The 7,279-nt window shown below is 50.1% G+C and overlaps 1 pseudogene; it reads right to left on the bottom strand.

Annotated features, from left to right (window-relative positions):
- Positions 1-544: 544 nt before the first annotated feature.
- Positions 545-6,242, bottom strand: LOC147313287 (uncharacterized; annotated as a pseudogene).
- Positions 6,243-7,279: the final 1,037 nt, after the last annotated feature.

Genomic DNA, 7,279 nt, shown 5'->3' with positions numbered 1-7,279 from the left:
TTTTGTGTCAGCAAGGGGGTGGGGGAAAGCCATTCACCAGAGCACATCTCAAGTGCTGCTGATGTGGGCTGGCCTTCTCCACACGCTCTTCAAGGTTGGTGTGTTTTCTGAAAACTTCTCTCTCATCTTTATTTAAATACTTTGTGCTGCCAGGAGCAAAGTCCAGCACAAACGTCTGTCTCCCTCCGACTCACTCTTGGTTGCTTAGAAACCCATGATAACAACAACAGCCGGTGTCACAGACCACGTGTTCTGCTCCGCACACACTCACACACAACAACAACAAAAACGACGATGACAACAATGACAACAACACAAAATAGGCCTATTGTCCAGCACAATCTGGACCCCGTGGAACTTCTCAACATCCCACTGAGCGGTGGAGAACTCACTACAGTACCCCACACAGCGGTCTGTATTTCGCCCCACTAAGACGGCGAACAAAAAAAAAAAAGTTCGAACTGCGCAACTCTGCGACTTAATGCTTCTGTACAAAAAACCCCACTGAGCGGCTTTGTACATCGCCCCACTTAGACGGCGAATTTTAGCCCCACTGAGCGGCCACGGACAACGCCCCACTGAACGGCGAAGACGTAATTTTATCCCCACTGAGCGGCCTGTTCTATGGGAAGCAGGGAAAGCTGTGATGAGAGGTAAAATAATTTCTTTCTCATCACATAAAAAGAAAAAAGAAAACAAAAATATTCAGGAATTAGAAAAAAACATCAAATCACTAGAAGAAGCCTACAGTGGGGCAAAAAAGTATTTAGTCAGTCACCGATTGTGCAAGTTCCCCCACCTAAAATGATGACAGAGGTCAGTAATTTGCACCAGAGGTACACTTCAACTGTGAGAGACAGAATGTGAAAAAAAAATCCATGAATCCACATGGTAGGATTTGTAAAGAATTTATTCGTAAATCAGGGTGGAAAATAAGTATTTGGTCAATAACAAAAATACAACTCAATACTTTGTAACATAACCTTTGTTGGCAATAACAGAGGTCAAACGTTTACTATAGGTCTTTACCAGGTTTGCACACACAGTAGCTGGTATTTTGGCCCATTCCTCCATGCAGATCTTCTCGAGAGCATTGATGTTTTGGGGCTGTCGCCGAGCAACACGGACTTTCAACTCCCGCCACAGATTTTCTATGGGATTGAGGTCTGGAGACTGGCTAGGCCACTCCAGGACTTTCAAATGCTTCTTACTCCTTTGTTGCCCGGGCGGTGTGTTTTGGATCTGTCAGAGATTTACAGTTAACAAACAGTCAGGTGAATAAACAACACCGAGACACTTAAGATTGACAACGTGCGGCACGGGTGAAAAGCTCAGAGCAAATCACACCGAACTGCAGGAAGGCGTCTGGACGTGGCCGCGCCATCTTGGTGTGTTTTTCGGGTCCATGCTAACAGGTGTACACACGGGTGCTCACACACACAAACTACACCCTTTTTGGCTCCTACCTCAAAGCACACTGTGCGCTGTCGATATTATGGGCTGCACAATAATGTTTAACATTTAGTATTTACAGTTATATTCCCATATATCATTGTGATGTTGTTTATTATGTTGCTCTCGTTTTCTTTTCTCGTCAATTTGGTAAAGTAAATCCGTTGGGCATCTTTCTTCGCCTTTAGACAATAATTCTGATGGCAAAAGGACCAAACGGGACAGGCAAAAAAAAATAAAAAAATAAAAATAAAAAAGAAGATGAGTGGCTGACTGAATGGGTGAAAGTACTGGAGCCTAAACTCATGACAAAGTTAATGGCTAAACAGCGGACTGACAGCACACACTCACTACAGATAAATGGAAGCCACCTTAGTTGGGATTGTGTATTTGAACTGGGAGGGGTACGAAAACAGAAATCGGTTGAATGCAGTCTGCTATGTACTGACATCTAGTGTTGAGATTTTGCACACTGTTACTTTAATCTTGATTAATATTCACAATAAAAATATTAATCAAACATTTTGAAGTCTGTATGTGTTTCATAGTGTCTAACTGTTCTGGTACATTTAAATCTAACAATTACTACATGATGGAAACACGTCATGTTATCTCTTTTAATAAAATTTGTGTATGTATACACAGGTCATGCTGATATTGAACAAAAAACACAAAGATCAGATGTTAATCAGATTTATTTGCTCTCTTTCCTTCTTAAACATGTTTTTAATGTTAGTTATGATTCAGAATTGATGACTGAAGACTCCACGTGCCGCCATGACCACCCCGTTTCCCTGAATGTAAAAAGCTTTGCAATTTAACATCACAAAGGTGTTTAGATGCCACACACTGCAGATCAGTCCAATCTGATGAAATCCCTTGGAGGAGTTCGTCAAAGTACAGTGCCTGAAAAGAGGGGAAAATGTCGCCAAAATTACACATTAATTTTAAAATGGCTGACTTCCTGTTGGATTTGGCATATTGCTCCAAGAGACTTTTTTGTACATCTTAATATCTTCCATAAGTTTACCAGGTTTCAGACTCATAGATAAAACACAGAGCAGGGGCTGATGTTTTGAAATTTTGTAGGGGGCGCTGTGGAGCCAATAAAAAAAAAAGATCACATAACAACAAAGCCTACATTGCATTGGAGCTGTGGGCCAAATTTCAAGACTTTTTAAACTTTCCAAGCCCCTCAAAAGCCACTTCATCTTTCATGGTGAACCGCGTTGCCACCAGGGTGCGCCGTTCAGTTTAAACTCATAATTTTCGCACTGAAGCATCAGGAGGGACTGATGGTGATATTCACCGCTTTTGAGGTGGCCATGATGAACCTGTGAAAATCAGTACAACAAAGTGAAAGACATGACATTTCCTGTTGCCACTAGGTGGCGTTCTGCGTATTCCTGACAATGGGCACATCAATCTGTTCAGGGCGGGCCTGACATCACGCCTGTAAAGTCTGGTACTGATCAGACTTGATTTCATTGAGTTATACTAATTTCTTTCTTCTGTCACGGCTGCCGAGGCGAGCCGTGTGGAGTTAGAAGGAGGACCCAAGATGCAGGCAGTGGATAAGATGCCGGTGAGTTTATTTATACAGGAGTGAGAAGGCAAACAGGCAAGAGGGAAGACAAAACTAAAGACCTGAACTGGGAAAGCTAAATGACAAACCTGAGATGATACAAAAAGGGATGAGAGGCAGAGAGACGAGCAGGACACCGAGTAACACAGACTGACACGGAGGAACACAGACGAACCGGCAACAGGCAGGAAAACACACAGGGCTTAAATACACACACCAGTAATCAGGGGATGAGAGACAAGTGGGCAACACAGCTGGGAGGAATCTGGGCTGACGGGACAGGGGAAACGTAAACTGATCACACTCACATACGACATGGACCTTCACAATAAAACAGGAAACTCAGACACATGGAACCAGACAAGACATTGAACTAAACAGACAGATTCACAAACAGATGGGGTGACACCATAGACAGACAGATACAGACGCAGACTCAGAGGCAGACCGAATATAACACAGAACCTAAACAATCATCATCTAGAAAATGATAACAAACTAAAAGCGCTGGGTCACCGACCCAGGACCATGACAGTACCCCCCTCAAGGGCTGGCTCCAGACAGCCCAGCAGAAACACAAAAACAGACCAAAACAAAACAGAAAAGGACCCGACCAGGGCGGGCGGAGGGGGCCCAGGACGGAGGGACAGAGTCCAAAAAGGCCCAGATGGTCAAGTTCAGGAGGCCGACCATGCGAATGGCAGCGGGGCAGGTCCGGATGCCGGCCACGCAGTAGGCAGTGGCGTGGAAACAGTTCTGGGGGCCGACCGTGCGGACGGCAACAGCGGTGTGGAAACAGTTCTGGGGGCCGACCGTGCGGACGGCAACAGCGGCGTGGAAACAGTTCTGGGGGCCGACCGTGTGGACGGCAACAGCGGCGTGGAAACAGTTCTGAGGGCCGACCGTGCAGACGGCAACAGCGGCGTGGAAACAAGTCCGGAGGCTGGCCACGCGGAAGGCAGTGGCGGCGTTCAGGAGGGCGTCCACGGTGGCGGAGATGCCCAACAAGCGGCCTGGCAGATGACCGACGATGTGGAGGTGGCAGTAGGGGACCTGAAGGCTGCGTGGCCCCTGCAGCCCCAGGCGAAGCGGATGCTGGACCAGACGAGGCGGAAGCTGAGGCTGGACCAGACGAAGCTGATGAGGACGCTGAAGCAGAAGCTGGACCAGGCGATGCTGATGAGGATGAAGACACGGAGGCTGGACCAGGCGAGGCTGAAGCTGATGAAGAAGCAGAGGCTGGACCAGGCGAGGCTGAAGCTGATGAAGAAGCAGAAGCTGGACCAGGCGAAGCAGCTGATGAGGATGCTGAAGCTGGGCCAGCCGAAGCAGCTGATGAGGATGCTGAAGCTGGGCCAGGCGAAGCAGCTGATGAGGATGCTGAAGCTGGACCAGGCGAAGCAGCTGATGAAGATGCTGACACGGAGGCTGGACCAGACGAGGATGAAGACACGGAGGCTGGACCAGACGAGGATGAAGACACGGAGGCTGGACCAGGCGAGGAGGATGCAGATGCTGGACCAGGCGAGGAGGATGCAGATGCTGGACCAGGCGATGCTGATGAGGACACGGAGGCTGGACCAGACGAGGATGAAGTAGTGGCTGGACCAGGTGAAGCGGATGAAGCCAAAGCAGACGCTGGACCAGGCGATGAGGATGCTGAAGCAGATGCTGAAACCGGACCAGGCGAGGCCGAAGACACGGGGGCTGGACCAGGCGAGGCCGAAGACTCTGAGGCCGCAGCAGGCGAGGGTGATGAAGCTGCAGCAGGCGAGGGTGATGAGACTGCAGCTGGTGATGAGACTGCAGCTGGTGATGAGACTGCAGCTGGTGATGAGACTGCAGCTGGTGGCTGGACGGGCTCCTCGGGCCCCCCAGCTGACGAGGCAGAAGGCTGGACGGGCTCCTCGGGCCCCCCAGCTGACGAGGCAGGACGTTGGACGGGCTCCTCGGGCCCCCCAGCAAAAACAGTCTCAGAACCAGTGGGCACTGGAGCCCCTGGCACACACAGAACAGAACCAGCAGGTGCGGAGACCTCTGGCAGGAACACAACAGAACCAGCAGGCACACGGGCCTCTGGCAGGAACGCAACAGAACCAGCAGGCACACGGGCCTCTGGCAGCGACAGAACAGGACCAGCAGGCACACGGGCCTCTGGCAGGGACAGAACAGGACCAGCAGGCACACGGGTCTCTGGCAAACACATAGCGGCCTGCGGCTGCGCAGAGCATTGACCCTGCTCAGGCAGCGACAGCCGGGTGCAGTCCTCAGCTGGCTTCTTAAACTCCAGGGGTCCAGAGTCTGATGGGGGCTGAAACCCAGCCACTGGGGAGGCCCTGGAGTGCATCTCAGTCTCAGAACTGGCCAGCCTTTGAGGAATGTTGACATTGTTCTTGGGTTTGTCTCTCTGCTTAGAGTACGAAGTTGTTGAACTGTCCGTTATGGGTTGGACTGACATGGCTTGCTGTACAGGAGGAGTAGGTGAAGGTGATGGCTGAACAGGTGGTGGAGCAACTGACACAGGATGCAGGGCTGGTGACTGCTGAACAGGAGGCTGAACTGAGGATAAAGCTAATGATTCTTCTGCCAACCGGGCTACTGACTGGGCCATGGATTGTAACAGGGTTTGTAATAAGTCTGGCTGTGACTGTAATTGAGCTATGGATTGTGAGGCTGAATGTGGCGGAGGTGGCGACTGGGCTTCTGGCCGGGCGGCTAACTGAGCTTCTGGCGATAAACAGTTTTTGTCCTGTGCCGTACAGAACATCACCCCTGAGTAAACGGTCCCACAGTTCAGACCAATAATACTGTCCTGTCCACTCACCACAGCTGGCCGCTCGGAAATCCCCAGGTCCGACTGTGGCGAGGAGCGTCGGCAGTGTGAGCGCCGTTTCCCCCTCGAAGGCTGGGTTGACGGGCCGGGCAGAACATCCTCTGTCAGACCGGGCAGTGAAGCATGAGTTGCAGGGTGGGTGGTAGCAGCCGGGGGGTGAAGACGGAGTCCATTCAGAATGAAATTCTGTGCGAGCGGGTGAAGTGAGCTGAGCAGCCAGGGGAGACCAGAAACCAAGCGCTGTAGCCGATTAGCCACGGCTTGGCGAAATTCTCTCCCCTCGTGCTCCAGCCACGCGTTAATTAATTTGTCCACGGAGTAAACAATGTCCTCCCGGAGCTCCTTGGGCGGGTTGAATACTGCTGGGTCCATAGTGGCCGGTTCGTACTGTCACGGCTGCCGAGGCGAGCCGTGTGGAGTTAGAAGGAGGACCCAAGATGCAGGCAGTGGATAAGATGCCGGTGAGTTTATTTATACAGGAGTGAGAAGGCAAACAGGCAAGAGGGAAGACAAAACTAAAGACCTGAACTGGGAAAGCTAAATGACAAACCTGAGATGATACAAAAAGGGATGAGAGGCAGAGAGACGAGCAGGACACCGAGTAACACAGACTGACACGGAGGAACACAGACGAACCGGCAACAGGCAGGAAAACACACAGGGCTTAAATACACACACCAGTAATCAGGGGATGAGAGACAAGTGGGCAACACAGCTGGGAGGAATCTGGGCTGACGGGACAGGGGAAACGTAAACTGATCACACTCACATACGACACGGACCTTCACAATAAAACAGGAAACTCAGACACATGGAACCAGACAAGACATTGAACTAAACAGACAGATTCACAAACAGATGGGGTGACACCATAGACAGACAGATACAGACGCAGACTCAGAGGCAGACCGAATATAACACAGAACCTAAACAATCATCATCTAGAAAATGATAACAAACTAAAAGCGCTGGGTCACCGACCCAGGACCATGACATCTTCATGGCGAGACATCAAAGTTCGCCATGCTTTCGGGGTCACACCCTTCTGCGAAAAGTCACAGTTTTCCCTGTAACCCAAGACAGGGAAAAGGCTTTCCTGGAGAAATTTGAGGCTGCAGATGTCACCCATCACTATACTGTACCCCAAAGTGTAAAACATGACATTTCCTGTTCCCACTAGGTGGCGCTGTCTTTGATGTCAAATATGGCAGTTGAAAAATGTTCAGGGGTGGAGCCTTATCATATGTGTGCTCTTTGGCCCAGATTGGACAATTTATGACAGAATGAGAGGCAATACAATTTTCATGGCGAATTCTCGAAATTCGCTGTGGCGCCACGGCCTCACCGTATTACGAAAACTCAAAAGCTCCGCAATTTAACATGGCCCAGGTGTGTAGTTTATACACTGA

Source organism: Aulonocara sp. 'chitande type north' Nkhata Bay, linkage group LG15, assembly GCF_057382095.1.
Source record: "Aulonocara sp. 'chitande type north' Nkhata Bay isolate Kocher_YH1m ecotype deep benthic linkage group LG15, A_spYH_male_GT1.1, whole genome shotgun sequence".
NCBI classification, from domain to species: Eukaryota; Metazoa; Chordata; class Actinopteri; order Cichliformes; family Cichlidae; genus Aulonocara; species Aulonocara sp. 'chitande type north' Nkhata Bay.
Note: the sequence above shows the minus strand (reverse complement) of the source record. Positions and strands in the feature narration are given on the sequence as shown.